Genomic DNA, 18,541 nt, shown 5'->3' with positions numbered 1-18,541 from the left:
CAACGAACGGGGGTCCGGGGGCAGCGCCCCTGGAAGCAAGGTCTAGGGGCGGAAACCCCTAGCAGGGTCCAAGGGGCAGAGCCTCTGGCTGGGGTCGAGCTGCCAGGTCAGCTTGGAAAAATTTTATTTCTATTAACTGTCTTATCACATTTTCCATTAGCATTTTGAATCATTAATTTAATTTGCTACATAAAAGTTCAAGGGCTTTTTTGTAATTAATCATTCTTTTTCTAAGTTCAGGGACCATTCTGTCATTTTGTTAAACTTCTAGTTCGTTACATTACTCTTAACGAATTGGCTTATCTTAGCAAACTGGTCCTTGTAATGAATTGAACCCTTTAACGAACTGGTTATTAAATGAATTGGACCTTATAACGAATTGGTCATTTGACGAATCAGTTCATGTAGCGAAACAGTCCATGTAACGAATTGGACCTTCCAATTCGTTATCTCCTTTAATGAACTGGCTATAACGAATCATGGGTAATTTGTTACCCTTTTCCCTTAACGAATCAGATACGAACCAGAGCTAGTTCGTTATGCTCCTTTAGACGAATCAGTTAACGAATCACCTTTAATTCGTTAAATTCCCGTTAGCGAACTAGGGTTAGGTCAGGGAATGCCAGAAACATTCTCTGACATTCCCTTCCTCGTATTACCTTTTCCGGAGCCGCCTTTCCGGCGCTGTCGCCGGAAAATCGCGGATTCGCCGGAAAAACAGGTTTTAACTCGTTTTTCACCGTTTTTTGTCCCGTTCGATCCAGATCTGAGCTAGGGTGATCCCTAAGCTCATCTTAGGTTCGGGTTATACCTGATTCCACCCGAATCGCGTGACGTTAACGGTTTAACGGTGTCGGCTCGTCGTTTCGTGACTATATCTATGAGTTTAAGCTCATACAAGATCATACTATCATTACCTTGGATCGGGATCGGTTTTCCTTGGTGATTTCGGCTAGAGAGAGAGAGACTAAAGAGAGCTTAAGTGTGTGTTTTCCCTATAGATGAGTAATAGGATAGGGAGCACTCCGCTACACTCATTAGGACAACAACCTCCTAATTACTATGAGTTAAGCAGCTAATGGACAGACCAGACCGCAAAAGACTACTGGAATAGAAAAAAAGCTATCGACACTTTGACGCTGGCTTTATTAAATCGGCAGAATTGCCCACTAGGCGCTAATTGGGCAATTCTCTAAAAGCAAGGACGATTAGCTACGTTCCAATGAAGCACATTCCAACAATTACCTAGCCCGGTATTGCCGGGTCGGCTACCGCATCTCTCTTCTCACGGAATCTTCTTATACGTTGATACACCAAAGTAGCAGTGGAGAGTGAAAAAAATCATTTTTGATAGCATATGTGAAGGTGCAGTCCCTTATATGATCGTATGCCCTTTAAAAACACAGTTTAGCAACTTTCATAAGGGTTAACCTAAAGCAAATTCAGAAGTTGTTCATTCAAAACTACTTCTATCTAGCTCCTCTCTTCACCATCTTTTGGTCAAAAAGAGTATACCTGACAAAGCGGGAGGTGTAGCCGCAATAGCACCAGTTCGATATTCCAGATATTCCATTAGAATGACTGATGTTGGACTAGCTGACTCCCTAAGCTTTGCCGTTCAATTTCTCCGAAATAAGATAAGAGGGACGTGCTCGAGATTGCATTCTTGCTTTTGTAGGTGGAAGGTCTTTGAAATTGAAAGCGGTATTCCCCCTTATATCCAAAATAAATAGAATCATGGAATTCTCTCCGAGAGCTGCTGCGCTGTGCTCATCGCGAGAAGCCGGGGAACTCTCTTGGGTGGACTTCAAGCGCGATAATAGTCAGTCTGAAGTTTTCTACCTTTGTCGAAGCGGAACCAATACCACTTCATTGCGCTCGAACAGATGAGCGGCCGCCGGCCCTTCCGTGCACAGCAACAGACTCTTTCTCATCAACTGACTCGGAGAGGGAAATCTGGCCAACGGGGATCCCCCATTCCGAAAGGTTACTGGGCCGGCCGTTAGTTGAAGGTTTGTGACTCCTTCTTTCTTTAGTAGCGAGTCTAACTTTACAGATATCATTTCTTTTGAATAAATAGATGTCGGCCGTACTTGTGATGGTTCTCAAGGATCCAATATGACCACTTCACTTAGGTCTACGAGATGTATGAAATATATGTGAAATGAAATTAAATGGGTATTAATGACTTATATAATTATAGATCATGGGCTTAAGCCCATGGTCTTTTCCTCTTTCATTCATACCATAACCCAATTCCATTTACTCCAACACTAGCCCGACTCATAATAACTCATACTTTCGTTTATTAACCGAAACCAGAAAACGGGATGTTACACCTAACACGTTATACTATAATCGGGATTCTAATTAATCAATTCCATAATATTCATCTTCCTAAACATGTAAACAATAGGGAACTAGATAATCATCCATAAATTGATTAATATTATTTAATCATTAACTTGCACGCCAAGTTAAAATCCTAGCTGTCCCACGCACCAAGCCACGGACCGACTCGGGTTCTTCCAACAAATCAGGATAGATTTCAAGAAGTTGTAGAACCACAAGATCACATTACTTTGCAATTTACTTTTCCTAAAACTTTAACTCCCTCTTTAATCCTCTGTGGCTCTGTGGTACTTCTATCATTTACTAGGTTTCACATAACATGAAATTTTCCTATGCATCACATTACAACATTAGAATAAGACAGTCACAAGCATTTATCTTTGTGCGTCAATTTCAGACTCATAATAAAGTATTTAGGTAATGAATAAGCAGCTAAATCACAAACAGACAATGTTATATCGTGGATTAACAAAACGAATGATATCTATAATCTCCATCTGATTACCAAACTGTCGTTTCATTATTAGAAAAGAATTTCAAGAGTTCCTAGATTATATATAGTCAGCTTGCTGTCATTCACAAACGTATTTCTGCTACCGCGCCATGAGATACATATGTTAAATACGAAAAATGCACTACCAAACATAGGTAATTAATGGTATGATAATCATATTATTTACACTCCTAAAAGTGTAAAAATAGAATACAAAATAAGAAACACAGTATCTTAACATCACATTGATCGCGTGATAGATATGCACACTTGAACAATATGCCACACAATAGATCATAATCATAAATTATAACAATTGTATATGTAAAACACCATCGTTTATTCTTAAACTACAGGGTGAACCAAGAGCGATTTGATGTAATTTATCATTTCTTTTCCAGCATGAGTGTAGCCATCGTTAACTTTATAAAGAATATCAGACACACGTGCAAGGTTGATTATCGGCATAAGAAGAGGGAATGGGATTTCTGTCGGCCTGAGAGACGCTTGATTTATAACTTTCCATGAATCTTCAACTTGTTTTAAGATAAATTCACAAGCTTTCTTCTCGGATGCACCGGTTTCCCTTTGGTAACATTCGATGCTTGAAGCACAATGACCTCTTTCTTGTTCATCCTGAAATGTTTATATAAGTTATTTTACATTTTACCCCTTTGGTAACATATGTACATGCATACATAACTATGTAGTGTACATACCTTGTGAGAGACAATATCATTCATAAGTCTTACAATATTAGATGCAGACTTAACAATAGGAGGATATGTCGCAACCCATTTAAACGCATCCTCAGTGACCATATGATCTGCCCTACCAACATATGATCTCCCTGTTACCACGCCGTAGGTACCTGTTACCATTGAAACAGACATGTACTCTTCAAATGTTGGCGTATACCCCTCATTTAACCATTTGGCTTCCACTAAGAAGTTTCGAATCAACTCTTTTACCTGTTTCATAACACAACCGTATTTGTTTGTTAATTAGGCTATCATTTATTACTTATAAAATTGTTATGAAATGCACAATCAAAAGTGAATATATATATATATAATATACCAGCTCCTTCACATAGTGGATCTGGTATGCTTTTCCTTCCTTTTCAAGTGATTCCTCCCTTGGTGATGATACAAAAGTTGTTCATATATTAGTTTCATATATTCCGGAAGCATATCCAAGCAGCTTAATGACCATCTATCATACAATTAATAAGTCAAAACGATCGAACAATATTAGTGTAAACGAATAACAATATAGAATGCTAGGTACCTTTCAACAGCATCAGTAAAGATCTTGAGTTCTTCATAAGTACCATAATTATCGAATGTGTCGTCTAAAATGACTAACCACATACAAGTTTTGATTAGGAACATTCTAGTATTGAGGCTCGAAATAGATTGACAATATCCAAAAATAGGCTTCGATCAACCTGTCTCGAACATAAGGCAGTTTTTGTTGCATGTCCAAGTCCTTCCACCATCTAACACAAATTATTAACGTAATTAGTATGAGAAAACTTCACAGCATAGAACATTGTAAGTGCTCTATGACTTAATCAAGTGAGCCATGTAATTAGTACGTTTTCTAATTCTTAGTTATGCAATTAGTGTGTTTGTATGCTACGTACTTGCAACCTTGGCTAAGCTCTTTCTTGTGCAATGATTGAAGAACATTAAAATTTGACTTTGCAAGCTTCAGTAAGACCTCATTATGGGAAGCTTCTTGTTCATAAACACGCATGTAACGCACAGCCTCTAACCTTGGCAATCTTTTCCGGAGTGGCTGCTTTAGTGCCTGTTGTATTTGGGTTCTTAATAAAGAGTCACAAGAAGGATCCTTTTCTATGATAGCAAGGTGTGTTTTAGTGAACTCGAGGGCGTTGTCTAGTATTTTTTCGCCTTCAATCCTCATATATGATGCTTCATACAAAGCAAGCATTCCTTGAACATCATCACATAAGGATTCCTTAAAATTTCCATTATCATCCATATGGTTTTTGAATATCCCTGTAACATGCAAGTCCTCATCTTAGTGCTAGAGTCCCACATGAGTTGTGGGGTCAAATTTCCAACAAGGACAAAGGGAAATTATTTTAAGTTTAATGTTTGAAAAATATGTAAAGCTGACAGTGGATGAATTTAGACATTAAGCTTATTGGTTTTCATATGTTGATATTCTAATAGTTAACTTAAAGAAGGCATGAGATATCCATCATCTTCAAATATGGTTCTGAACTTGTAACTAAATACCTGATGAAACATTGCAGCCTTGTTGTCGAAGGAGTCGAAACCAAAGAGACATGTTTTGTAGATTTTTATGATCGACATATTTTTCGCCATACGTAACATAGATATGTTGCAACGCTTCCTCGATCTCTACTTCGAAAGATAGCCAATGCCAAGGCGTTGGACTACATCAATAAGTTGTATCAACTTCATATGCTGCATTGAATCATTAGTGTATTCTTTGATCATTAGCTCTTTTCTAACTTCTTCTTTGAGCTCTTCAATAACTTGTTTCTCCCTCACTAAATCTTCTGGCTGCATTTACAAAATAACTTAGAAGATGAGTTAATTTCTTACTAAAAATGGACAGTTAATAAGCAATGACTATAAAAACCTCATCATATGTAAGAAATTGATCTCCCCATATGCTAGCATTGAAATTCACAGTGTTGCATTTGACATCCTGCTTCGTGCTATTATTATCATCAACAGCCGAGGGTGAGAGAGTCGAAGACAAGGAAACACTAAAAACGGGGAAAGTTGACATCTTATAATATTCTAAGGCTGATAGGATATGAAAAATTGAATATCAAGTGATGCAAATATATAGGCAAGGTAAGTTGTTCCTCTGTGTCTCATAATTAAACTGTTAGGCTATGTGTAGTGGAGGGGCTACAAATGGGGGCGAATTGTGAACGTGGCCTCCAGTCAGCAAAGGGGGCGAATTTGTTTTTGGGGTGTAATGGTGTAGGGGCTACAAATTGGGCCCACAGTATCTTTTTTTATTATTTTCTTTTTATAATTAAACTAATCAAATAAAAACCAATTTCTTCAAATAATTATATAAAAATGCATTAATATTAAAAAGAAATACAAAAAAACTACATAACTAAAAAAAAATACATAACTAAAAATAGCTCGGTTGGTTCAGGTTCATCGGGTTCCATTGTAGGTTCACGTTCGGTTGGTTTTTCGAACCATGGTGTTGAACGAAAGGAGGGAATGGGTGGTTCGGTTGGTTCGGGTTGTTTCTAGGATTCATTTTGCATATACATATATATATACACACACACAACATATATACATATATATATACATATACATATACATATATATATATATATATATCACACACAACATATATACATATACCTTTACATATACACACACACAACATATATACATATACAAATAGTAATATAATAATATATATATACATATATATATCTTACACACACATATATATATAATAATAATATAAATCAACCAAAACAACAAACATGCTGGGCGACAAATATTTGCCGCCCCCGCCCCTTTTCGCCCAATTATCGCCCGGGGGGGGGGTGTTCCTCCAAAAAATCGTCCCAAAATAGCCCCTTTTCTCATCCACTACGTTTAGCCTTATATTCTCTTAGTTGGGAGTATATGTTAAATTAATTTTAATTAGCATATGAGGTTTACTTTGAATTTAAAATGATATATATAATGAAAAAGTGAAATCAGCAAACCAACCAATTTGTAAACACATTATTGAACCAATACATGACTGGCTTTTGGAAGAGTTGAAATGATTGAAATAAAAATTTGAAGATAGTTTCTTAAATAATTAAAATGCTACCAACCAACCCTAAGAGCATATAAACTCTTGCCTGCCACCTGTTGTTTCTCTAAGCTTCAAGTCTGACAAAGTGAATGACTGGTGGGTTTAAACACTGAGGGGTTGTTTGGCAACAATGTGTAGTCATTACGTGGCATGGTCAATTAAAATATAACCTCTGAATCAGTTAGCATGTTTCTAAAACTTACTCATTAAAATGTGTCTTTTAAGTAAACCATACACACTCCTCTTGTTGATTCAAAAGGTAGAGCATGTTTGGTTCCACAAAAGGACATATTTTAATGGTTTATGAAACTTCTTGATGATTCAAAGGAAGAGCATGCTTGTTGCAAATTTTATTAATGTTTTGTGGCAAGTTTGTAGCAAGCATTATTAACATTTTTGGCAAGTTTGTAGCAATTTTTTTAAAGGTTTTGTAGCAAGTTTTATTAACGCTTTGTGGCAATATTGTTGTCTGAATTTTAATTTTAGTATTTGTCATTACTTTTTACTTTTTTTTTAACGGCAATTTTATCTCTACCAAAATATCCTTAACCTTATACTTGCAAGGATTTGAACTCACCACTTCTATTTTGGAAGGGTAGACATCATACCACTAGACTATTATTACTAATAATTTAAAGAAAACAATGAGAAACTTGTCGTTAGCTTGTAGGAAACACTATTGTGGCAAAATGTTGCACCGTAGCGAGGACTAATATTTGTCATAAATTTGCATAAAAAAATTGTAGCAAAATTGGCAGAAACAAGATTTGCTACGACTTTTTTTTTTCTCACAATCCTGTTTTGTCACAAAAATTGTGGCTATGGGTTATTTGCCCAATTTTGCTACAAAAACTGTTTTCGCAAATTAACCTATTTTCTAGTAGTGCCATGTCTCTTAATGATTGAGTACTAGATTTCCAAACAGTCCCATAGCCTCTTAGGTGATGTTTGTTTTTTCAAATGTAAAATGTTTGTAGTCTGCATATCATATCTGTAGACATCTATAGAAGAAGTAAATCAAACCTATGCAGTCTGTAAAAAGAAAACTGTTTGTTTTTTAAATTCTGCAGACTATTAAAATAAACTGAAATTTAAACAATTTTCCAAGTGCTCAATTCAAACATAAACATAAACAGTTTTTCAAGTACTCAATTCAAACATACACATAAACAATTTTCAAGGCACAAATCAAGTGCTCAATTCAAACCTAAACATATTCAAACCAAGTGTCAAGTTCAAACCTAAACGCTAATCACAAAAGATAGCATAATCAGTTGCATTACTTGCAGGTGGAGATTTGTTGTAGGCTGTGGCTTGGAGGAGGTGGTGTGACGGTGCCTGCAGCAGTGGGGGTGGAGGTAAAGGTAAGGGGGGGGGGGGGCGACGACTAGGTGGGTGGAGGAGGTGCGACGGCGGTCCGTTGTGGTATGGAGGTGAGAGGGCGAGCGTCAATGGTGAGGGTGGAAAAGAGGAGGAATTGCCGGCGATGAGGGTGGAGGAAAGGAGGACGGCGACGGTATGGGGAAGGAGGAGAGGGCCGATGTTTTTTTTACAAAGATTACGGTTTCAAACTTTGAAGGTTAGAAGACTATAGTCCGGGTCTTCTAGGATAAGAGAGTGCACATGCCTTTTTTAATAAAATGTTTTCTAAAAAAACAAACAGACTGCAGATCTAAACGCTCACGCGTGATCTGCGCGGCGCATACAAAAGAAATGACTAATACCTTTTCTTAAAAAACAAACACCACCTTAATAAAATCATTGAGCGGGCATAGTAAGAGAAAAGAAAAATCTATAGTCATGCAATATTTGAAGATCATTAAAACAAGGTGCCAACAAAACATAATAATTGTATTAACAAATCTGATTGTTTGTAGCAGACATCCAAAGTACTGGATTTGGAACATTGTATTCCACTACACCACCTTAATAAAATCATTAAGTGGACATAGTAAGAGAAAAGAAAAATCTATGATGTCATGCAATTTTTAAGATCATTAAAACAAGGTGCCAACAAAATGTAATATTTGTATTAACAAATCTGATTGTTTATAGCATACATCCATAGTACTTACCGGATTTGGAACACTATATTCCACTCCACCCTATTATTGGACAAAAATATACAAAATTAAATTAAACGACTAATCAATCATTCCATTAAAGCAAATAAAAATTAATTATTGTATTGCACGAGCGGTGTGGGTTCTCAAAAATCATAACAGAACTGGATAAACAAATAGTGGAATCAAAGTAGGGGTTGGTGAGTTGGTCAAAATGGGTCGGATAAACAAAACAAACGAATGATAGATAAAAGTAAATTAATTATTAGATGGACTTTCACTTAAACTAATACATGTTTCTCTTTAAAATGTTTTTTTAACATAAACTTAGGCTGGCTATAAAGAAATAATTTACATCAACTTGATTACTTGAACCACAAACAAATGATTAACAAAAATGTAAAGAAATATTACAATTAGTTAATTAGTTAAATGTAAATCAGCTTTTAACTCAACTGGTATTGAAATAGAAGTGAAGATTTGGGTTGGAGACCGTCTCAAGTTTGAATCGGATTCCAACTCGGGATTTTCGTAATGTGCTTTCGGGTGACAGGTTTTCCTCGGAACAGAAGATTGTGGGCTTGGGCTACCCAGGGATATATGTGGTCGAGGGCGTATAAGGTTGCATTTTGTCATATGGTTACTCCGGATGGCCAGGCTTTACTGATTAATCGTTATAAAAGTTGATTAGTTAAATAAAAGGAAAAGAACATTAAAAAAATTACAAAGTGAACTTATGGGTAATTTTAGATATTAGCATTCTCAAATTGAGTTTAAAGAAAACGTGAATTATCGAACAATCAAAAACAAATTCCATATGGAGTATATGCTAACTACAAATATGTCAATAAAAAACAAAATATGTGGATTATTTACATATATGTAATGAACGTTTAAAAAATGCATGAATAGTGTAACCTACAATGGTTACGCATTACTTGGGTTTTGTTTTTTCAATTGTTTGTTACATGTATTGTGTTTATACAGATTCGTGTATTTATTGCATATAGAGATTCATATATTGTAGAGAAGGTATTACGAATGTATATTGGAAATTTGGAAAGTGCAGGTTATTAGCATGATTTGTCATTTATTATATGTTGTTCAAACCAAAAAAAAAAGTAGTTTATTTTGTTATGTGTAGGTTCATAATGTTTAATGTTGATGGTATTAAGACTTGCGTGTTTGAAAATTTTATGATGTGTAGGTTCTTATATGTATTGTGAAAATTTTATTATGTGCATGTACAAATTGAATATTGAACATTTGCACTAGAGATCTTCTGAGAATGGGTTAAATTCTGTAAGGCCACTTTCTCGGTGCCTCATTTTAGACGTTGGATTTACTCATAAACACAGTTCTAAACATCAGAGTTAAATAAAACTTTCGCGGAATATTAAAACTTTCATAAAGCATTACATAATAATTCATAACTTGTCTTAATTAAACATTCTTATCTTTCAAAATAAACGTCAATTAACATTAAAACAACTTAAGTCTTCAGATGCCAGTATCTTATTTACCCACTATGTGCCCGCTCAAGTTAGCTGTCTCAATTTGCTCACTTGCGTGCATACTAAAAGTCAGCTACGCTGAGTGAGTTAGTTAATCAGGCGACATACAATACATACACATATCATACATACATACATGCATATCCGAAGATACATATCTATACTTAACCAGTTACCTTTCCAACATACATTGATGCATACATACTATTACATACCTCAGCCTACCGAGAGTATGTTCATAGTCCGCTATTTATACCCATACTCAAGGTCGTGAACACGTAAAAGGTCCGCAGTCCTTACCTATGTTCACCATTTATGGTACATGCAAGGTCTGCAGTCCTTCCCTATACCATCCTACAATAACAGCACGTACAAGGTCCGCAATCCTTCCCTATGTTGCAACCTAGTTCATAGCACGTACGAGGTCTGCAGTCCTTCCCTTTGCTACCACAATACATTTACAGCACGTACAAGATCCGCAGTCCTTTCCTATGTTGGATCCTATCCGAAGTACGTATACGGCCCACATTCCTTAACTACGTTCTCATCTATCATCTATAACACGTATAAGGCCCGCAGTCCTTAACTACGCCATCACATGCCAAGTCTATATCCAACGGAAGTTAGAGGGATTTGCCGTCCTAACTTACTACGTCAGACATAGAACTCATTTACCGTTCCAGTACCTGCATACACTTACTTTGGATATACAACACTTACATCGTAGCATAAGAACACTCTAGGCGTTCTTTACATCATTCATTTGACGATCACACTCCTTGTCGTTACGTGCAATATCCGAAGATCGTTCACGTCCCCACAAGCATTCATTCATAACGTTCATACATCATCCATACATTACATATAGCATTCATATCTTTATTTATAACCTGACAGTACGCGCAATATCCGAAGATCGTTCACGTACTGACAAGCAATCATTCATATCTATCCATTATAACATATATATAGCATACACTTACCACTTAAGGTAAGTGTATTAACTAATCACATTGAGTATGCATACAGCCCCGAAAACATAACAAGGAATGGGGCTATAAACTCACCTGAACTCGGTTATGTTCACCGTTAACAGTTAATCATTTCTTTAGCTGTGCGCGACTAACTGTATAACAATTACACATATCAATTAACTATTACTATCCAAATTGTGTTTCTAGTCTAATTAAACCCTCAACGAACGGGGGTCCGGGGGCAGCGCCCATGACAGCGGGGTTCTAGGGGCGGCAGCCCCTAGCAGGGTCGAAGGGGCAGAGCCCCTGGCTGGGGTCGAGCTTCCAGGTCAGCTTGGAATAATTTTATTTACATTAACTGTCTTAACACAATTTTCATTAGAATTTTAAATTATTATTTTATTCGCCATCCCATTCGCTATAACGAATGAAGCCTAATTCGTTATCAGATCACAGTCTAATTCGTTATCTAGTTCGTCATCTTAACATAGCGAATTGGGTAAGTAACGAGTCACTTGATTCGTTATTTAATATAACGAACTGGATGAGTAACGAATCACTTGATTCGTTATCTTATCATAACGAACTGAGTGAGCTAATTCGTTACCTTGACATGACGAACTGGGTGAACTAATTCGTTATCTTAACATAACGAATGGGTGTACTGATTCGTTATCTCAACTTAATGAATGGCTGAACTAATTTGTTATCTGGACATAACGAATTGCATCAATCTTATCCAAACTTTGACTCAGAGGTCAAAGTCAAAATCGACAATAACACCCAATAGTCAACCTACCTCAGATCTGTGATTAAACCCCCGATTCTTAACTAAATAACACGATTTTGGTATCATTGAACTCGCAATCACATCGCCTACAAACTCCAATCACCCTAACATCTGAATATTACGTTCTAATGGGTGCGATTGATGCATCTATATTACGGGTCTTTTAGGTTAACAATTAACCTATCAAACGTTGACGGATTTCAGTGGGGTTTGTTGCGTTGGATTCGTTTTTACCAAACTCAAATAGATCTAAGATTTCTACACTAAATCCGAACTTCAACGAACAAGTTCTCGATATAAACGCACCTTAAACGAGTCGGTATATGAACACGATCTAGTATTGATGTTGTTTTGGTTCGTCACAACATTCTAGCACCAACAAGCTCAGGTTTTCACCTTCGGATCCTGGCTCGGGTTATAGGATAATGTTTGTGTGTGTTTCTCAAGGTGTAGGTTATGGTGTAGAGATAAAAATGGAAAGGATTAGGGTTTAAGGGGTATTTATACTCCCTTAAACCCATGGACCTAAGACCCATCTTTCCTTTTTGGTTCGTACTTATTCTCATTTAACTAGCCTACTTAACCTTTCATCTTTACAATTTTTTCAATACCCTACTAATTCAGGTAAACTTTTTCCCTCATAAATAAATAATATATAAAATATTATTCTTAGAAATTTCGAAATGTTACAATTTCGGAAACGGTTTATAAAGAACGAACTAATTTTGGATTACATATATAAAAAAAAGAGAAGAAAAAAAAGAACAATTTTGAGATAATAACATATTGATTTGTAACTTCCTTACAGAATTATTAGTTATCAAAAAAGATAAATAAAATGGACGACTAATATCTCTTTTTAATTATTAATTAAGAAGAACAAAAAAATTTACGTGATCGGACAAAATCATTTCTCATAATTTCCCGTTATAATCCCCCCCCCCCAATTTGCAGTTATTGTTTAAAAAAAAAGCTTTTAATTATTTTTCAGCGTTCATACGCACCTGGTTCCAACAATCGTTCATCTGCATCTGTTCTAATGGAGATGCTTTATTTTAAGACGAATTTTCTTAGACGAATAGTACTACTTCATAAATGATGATATGTGTTTATATACACCAACGAATGATGATGTTAACACGTATTTGTGTTGTTATTTTTGTTCATTAATGCTAATATTGGTATTTAAATCTGCATTGCTGTTGTGTGTTAGCTATTAAGGAAATTATGTTTGTCTTTGCATTTTATAATGCCTGTGTTTTTATAAGGGTTTGTTGTTATTAACATGTGTTAATTTGTACTACGTTGTTATTATTAAACTTTGTTTTTAAAATACCAATGTTAGAAAAAGTGTTAGAGTTAATATGGTTCAAAAAAAGTAATAATTTTTTTAATGAATTCTTTTAATCAGAACTTCTGTTAAACGTGTTTATATTCAAAAACTTTGAAAAAAGTATGTAAAATTCAATTTTACATGTGTGAAAATAAAATTTTTGTAAGCTTTTCATATGTGAGTGAAACTCATGCAACATTGTCTGAGCAAAGCAAAAGTTATACCTCTTTTTTTTTTTATTAATTAATTATTCGTCTGTCACTTTCTAACTGCTCCAATTGTGAATATCTTATGGCCTTATGGGCTTAAGATCAGATTTATTATCAGTTTTTATCACAACTTTTATTAATATAATATATGCATCGTGTTTGTACTCATGAACCATTCCACGGCCCATTCTAGAGTAGATTTAAATTATTGTAGTTAAAATTATTTTTCTAAATATATTGAGTCAGTACTGCAATTGGTCTTCTGGTTCGAGATTCTTGAAGTCTCGGGTTTGAAACCTAACTCGAGTGGTTTTCCCACAATTGTGGTGGTGTTCTTGAGTGACGATTGATATCCTGTCTCAGTTACTCGGGTATTGGGGGTAGTTCTAAACATTGTAAAAAACATTCAGTCGTTACTAAAGTACATGAAAAGCATTGTTGAGTTTATTGAGGAAATAGTATTATTAGTGACGTATTCAGGATTTTTCGTCGTGTGGAGACATATATAACGAGAATGTCGAAACAAGTCAAATATAACAAAAATGATGTGGTTGAAACGGGTGGAATTATACCAATGTATTTGACTAATTAGGCTAAAATTTGCCATACCGTAAAATTTACAGGACCACATTTTACGGGATCGTGGTATTGATGGTTTGGATTCGGATTATGGGTGTGCGTTGGATTGTTTGCGTAGTTCCCTTCCCGATCTTGATCTTGGCGGGTTCGCTAATAAGGACACTGTCATCCCTAAAGCCCAACATGCTTTGACGAGTGCTCTTTATAGTAAAACCGTTCAAAGTTTGGGAGAGGAGTTTAAATTATCAACTCGCCAAAGAGCGGTGCTCCACATACTCAAGATTTCTTGAACTTCATCCCCCATCGAAGGGTTAGGACAACACATGTCGGCAGTGGAGTACTGGGCCATTCTTAAATATCGTTTAATGATCCCACTATTCCCAGTTGATGAACCATGCCCGGTGTGGCGTAAAGTTTGTTTGGATAATTTTGGTGAACATGTTGTTCATTGCAAAGAGCTTCCGGGTTTTAAGTATAGACATGATTTGGTCAAAGATGTCCTTTGTGATGTGTTGAAACGAGGAGGGATCTCGGCAAAAAAGAAGCTTCTGTGAATTTCCTATCGGATCCCCTTAAAGGGAGGTCTACTCTTCGGCCAGCAGACGTTCTTGTATTTGGATGGGCATGGGGAAGCACGCTTGTATTGACCTTATTGGAGTATGCCCCCTTGTTGGGCTTAGGAATATCGGGTTTGTTGTTAGGTTGGCTGTGTTAGAAGGCGGAATCAAGAAAAATTGCTAAGAAAGAGAAAACATGTGTTGAGAATCAACACGCCTTCATTCATTTTGTTTTTGACGCATTTGAGTCCCTTGCCCCCGAAGCTATTACGTTTCTTAAAATGTGGACTGAATGACAAAACAAGCGTTTCTCAAGCCTTCACTCGTCCGCAATTTCATGAAATAATACACAATTATGGAAGTTGACTAATTAGCTGCCATAATCGATTAAACTTCCAAGCACATTTTTAGTTTTATTTGAAAGGACATATAATCGATTAAACTTCCAAGCACATTTTTAGTTTTATTTGAAAGCACATGTAACGATTTATGGAGCAACAATTTTGGTAACGATTTACAAGGAAAAATGGAAGTTTTTTGTAGAGTTCTACTTCAAACTCAAAGCTCCCTGTTTTCATGACTCATATATGACTTAATTTAACGTTTCCAATATTTTTAATAAGAAGAGGTATGATGTTTGTTTTTAGTTACCAAGAGTGGAGGGGACGGGTTACTCCATCTTGGCATCTTGAGCATGTCGGTGTGTGTTGGTCACCATAACTTAAAAGAGTACTACAAACGGTTTGATTGGCGAGTTATAGAACCCAAAGATGAACACGGAGAAGATAGCACAATCTGACAATAGGCAACTAGGAGTGGGTATCGGGTTCAAGTATGAGTGCCCCTTCCATTCTCGATTGAAATGAGTTGACACAATATTACTGGATGGTGGTATGGGTTCATGTAGGCTGTGCTAGAAGTGCTCCGTCCGCTATAAACATATTTATTTTGGATGTCAATATAAAACGAACTGATTGCATTTGTATTTTAGAGTTGTATAGGGAAGAATAATGGAAAATTTAGTGCCAATGTATAAAATCAATGTTATTTTGTGAAGTTCATAGATAATAAACCATAATTCGAATAAAGACATTTGTTTTGTTAGAACTATATGGAACTCTTTTTTTGTTATGTCAAAATGTGAGTTTACAACAATGGGTATGTGATGTAAATATGTAATGATAAGCTTTAAGTATGAGTAAAATGATGGATAAACTTGAGGCTTGCTTATAGGACACCAGAAGAGGTGGCAGGCAGCGAACGAAGGTGACAATATCATCACCCGAAACTCAATCTGCTATAGTACGTTACACAACTCCGAGCATGTAAGAACTTATTGAAGATCATAAGGTTGGTTACCATTTGGATATAGAATTGAACGAAGACGTCAAAGCGTTAACTTACAAGTTGTCTCCACATGTGTCATTTTATTTTACTGGGTTATGATTTTGACTTCCAACATTATATAAAACACATTGAAGTCTAAAGCATAATCTTACAATTAAAATATAATACTTATTAACTTTTACTAAAACTAACAAGAGCTCATCTTATAACTATTAAGCTATGCCAAATCACTGTCTTCTTCACTCGCGAGTTTCTTCATTGTTTAAAGAGTAAAAAGTTAACTGAAACTTTAAAAAAGAATATGAGTGTTCACATGAATTTACAGGAAATACTACAGTCTGCGAGGAGTAAAAAAGTTAACCGAAACTTAAACCAATCATCTAAACATATACAAACCGAACACTATTTAGGCAACATTTTTAATGCCTATCACAAAACATACAAATAAATACGAAACCAGTCAAAAAACGAACATCAGATTAGAGTAGGGGCAAATTTTACTTACTTCAATATCAGCTGAATGCTTGCTTGGGTAAGTTTCAGTTGAACCAATTATCGCCTGCAAGAAAACAATTTATATTAATCACAATCCATCATTTAGGCAAGTTACTATTAAAAGTTTAAAACTAAAAATAGCATTAACAATCTATCATACTAACGCTAAGGAGTAAAATTTCAGCCTGAGTTGGTAAAGTCCTATAAGACTTGAATTTCTAATTTTCTAAGTATTCATATATTTAAATAAATCTGCAATGATTTAATATAAGACCTACCAATTGTCATTGTTGCAAAAATGGCACCTAGGCGCAGAGTACTCGACGAGTAATACCAAATACTACCCACCTATAACGATTACTCGGCGAGTAACTCCAGAGTACTCCCCGTCTAGACCGAGTACTCACAACTTCCCAATCGACAGACTGACTTCTGCAACAAAAAAAATATCTTTTTACCTTTTCTCTTCTCCTAACTCAATTTAACTCTTTTTTACATCAACTGGATCCAGAAACCTAATTCCTTCAAATAATGCAAGTTTTTTTCAATATCTTAAATAACTGGCATTCTCCAGAAACTACTTACTTAAATGTACACTCAAAACTAATTACATACAGCAAATACAGCAAAACGTTGCATAAAAAGCATTTTCACAAGTGGCACACGCTCCCCGGGCTCCAACCAGTACTGTATTAGCGCCACGACCCTTGCTCAATTTTTACCACACAAAGGGTTCAATGTGTCATGTCACTTAAGTAATGACGAGCCAATTCTCCATGTATGCAAAATCAGATATCAATGCGTTGTGTCACTTAGACAAGAAGGCCCACAATTATATATAAGTATATAACTAAAGCCTGGTTTCCACCTTGGCGCAAGGCAATCTTAGTCCTTAGGCACAAGATGCCTCACTTTTGACCACTTAAGGTGCAAGCTGTCACAAAGGCGCATTGAATAACAGCCGGAGGTGCGCGCCTTTCTTACACTGGGTGTTTTTATGCAACAGAATGTTGTACAACTAGCGATTTTGGTTGTACATGTAGTTATTTTATATATATTAAATCATATATAAAGCTTATTTATAGCTAATATAGTAAGGGATGCTAAAAACCTATGTGATAAAAAAAACTTATATAAGCAACTTGCAACACCCGTACGAAATCTGTGCGCTTTTGCGACTTGCGCCTCAGTTTTAGACCCTGCCACTTTTCTGTGCTTCACGCCTATTTAACCCAAAAAAATCCCACCCACAGAAAAAGCTACTCGTAAGGTCTAAGGAGGACAAGACGAAGGAAAACCTTCCCCTTATCCCCTGCCCCAAGACCTGTCTCTAATAATAACCCGTGTTTTTCACAAGCAAATTATGGTAAACCAGTAATAAGCAAGTAATATTAGTGAGACGAAAATTCATAACACTTTTATTTCCAATCTATACTATTCTATGGCCAAATTTTGCAGATTGATCAGTAGTCAAATTACAATGTTTGTGAGTCGATTGATGTATAAACGCGTATGTAATCACTAATCCTTTATTATCCAAACCAACTTATTTATTAATCAACAAGCTACGATTATCAATCTATGCAGTCGATATCGCTGACATATCACCTATATATCAGTGATATATCAGTTGTCGGTCCCTTGGCGAAATATCAGTCAAAATATCGGTACCGATAATATTAACAATATTAACCGATATTGGACTGATATTTGACCAATATATCACCGATATTCCCGATATCAGTGTTTTAAGTCTTAACTATCAACTTTTATGGTTCAATGTTAGTGTTTTAAGTCTTAATCAATTCTTACTTGCTACGATTATTAGTGTTAAGCAATTTGCAAAAGGTTAATTTGTTAATGGTAGGAGACTAAGTTAAATTGCTATATATATATATATATGTGTGTGAATTTTACATGATATAAAATTACCGATATTCCACCGATATCTCACTGCGATAACCGATATCTCAAATATCGGTCCTT

At 35.8% G+C, this 18,541-nt stretch overlaps 1 pseudogene across 1 annotated transcript; it reads right to left on the bottom strand.

The window, feature by feature from the left end:
• Nucleotides 1-3,184: 3,184 nt before the first annotated feature.
• Nucleotides 3,185-5,699, bottom strand: LOC143613688 ((E)-beta-farnesene synthase-like; annotated as a pseudogene). The gene is made up of 7 exons (XR_013150165.1): nucleotides 5,486-5,699; nucleotides 5,116-5,406; nucleotides 4,494-4,872; nucleotides 4,136-4,346; nucleotides 3,926-4,060; nucleotides 3,565-3,816; nucleotides 3,185-3,481 (listed from the first exon to the last, which is right to left on the bottom strand). The product of XR_013150165.1 is annotated as a (E)-beta-farnesene synthase-like (transcript).
• Nucleotides 5,700-18,541: the final 12,842 nt, after the last annotated feature.

The sequence above is a fragment of the Bidens hawaiensis genome, unplaced genomic scaffold (genome assembly GCF_021521415.1).
Source record: "Bidens hawaiensis isolate Kalapana, Puna unplaced genomic scaffold, B.hawaiensis_p1.1 tig00038016_1, whole genome shotgun sequence".
NCBI lineage: Eukaryota > Viridiplantae > Streptophyta > Magnoliopsida > Asterales > Asteraceae > Bidens > Bidens hawaiensis.
The sequence above is the reverse complement of the archived record's forward strand: the minus strand, read 5'-3'. Positions and strand labels throughout refer to the sequence as shown.